Source organism: Cyprinodon variegatus, unplaced genomic scaffold (assembly GCF_000732505.1).
Source record: "Cyprinodon variegatus isolate N-32 unplaced genomic scaffold, C_variegatus-1.0 Scaffold1842, whole genome shotgun sequence".
NCBI classification, from domain to species: domain Eukaryota; kingdom Metazoa; phylum Chordata; class Actinopteri; order Cyprinodontiformes; family Cyprinodontidae; genus Cyprinodon; species Cyprinodon variegatus.
The window spans coordinates 56,524-56,893 of NW_015152295.1; positions in this window are offsets into that span (position 1 = coordinate 56,524).

Consider the following 370-nt stretch of genomic DNA (forward strand, 5'->3'; position numbering starts at 1 on the left):
CATCCTGTTAGCTTTGTCTTTACTCACCAGTAAACACATGAAATGATCAGCATCATCTAAAGACATATTGTTTGTTTTGTCCCTAATGGTGTCAGACCTGCAAACTTCTGTCCGTGTCCATTTGGAGAGCGTAAGTTTTCACCAAGCTGCAGCTTAGCAAGCAGCCTCACAGCAAATGGGTTTTTCTTTTCCATGCGGCTCACACCAAAGGATCTTCAGGAGACGTTCTCCTCCAGTCTGGCTCTATAAGTTCTGAAACTCAAGAGAAATGTGTTGTAGATAAAACAGAGGCCCAAACATTACATAAAAAAACATAATTCAATTTAGATGGTGGGAATAACCTCATGCCTCAGAATTATATTAAGGAATT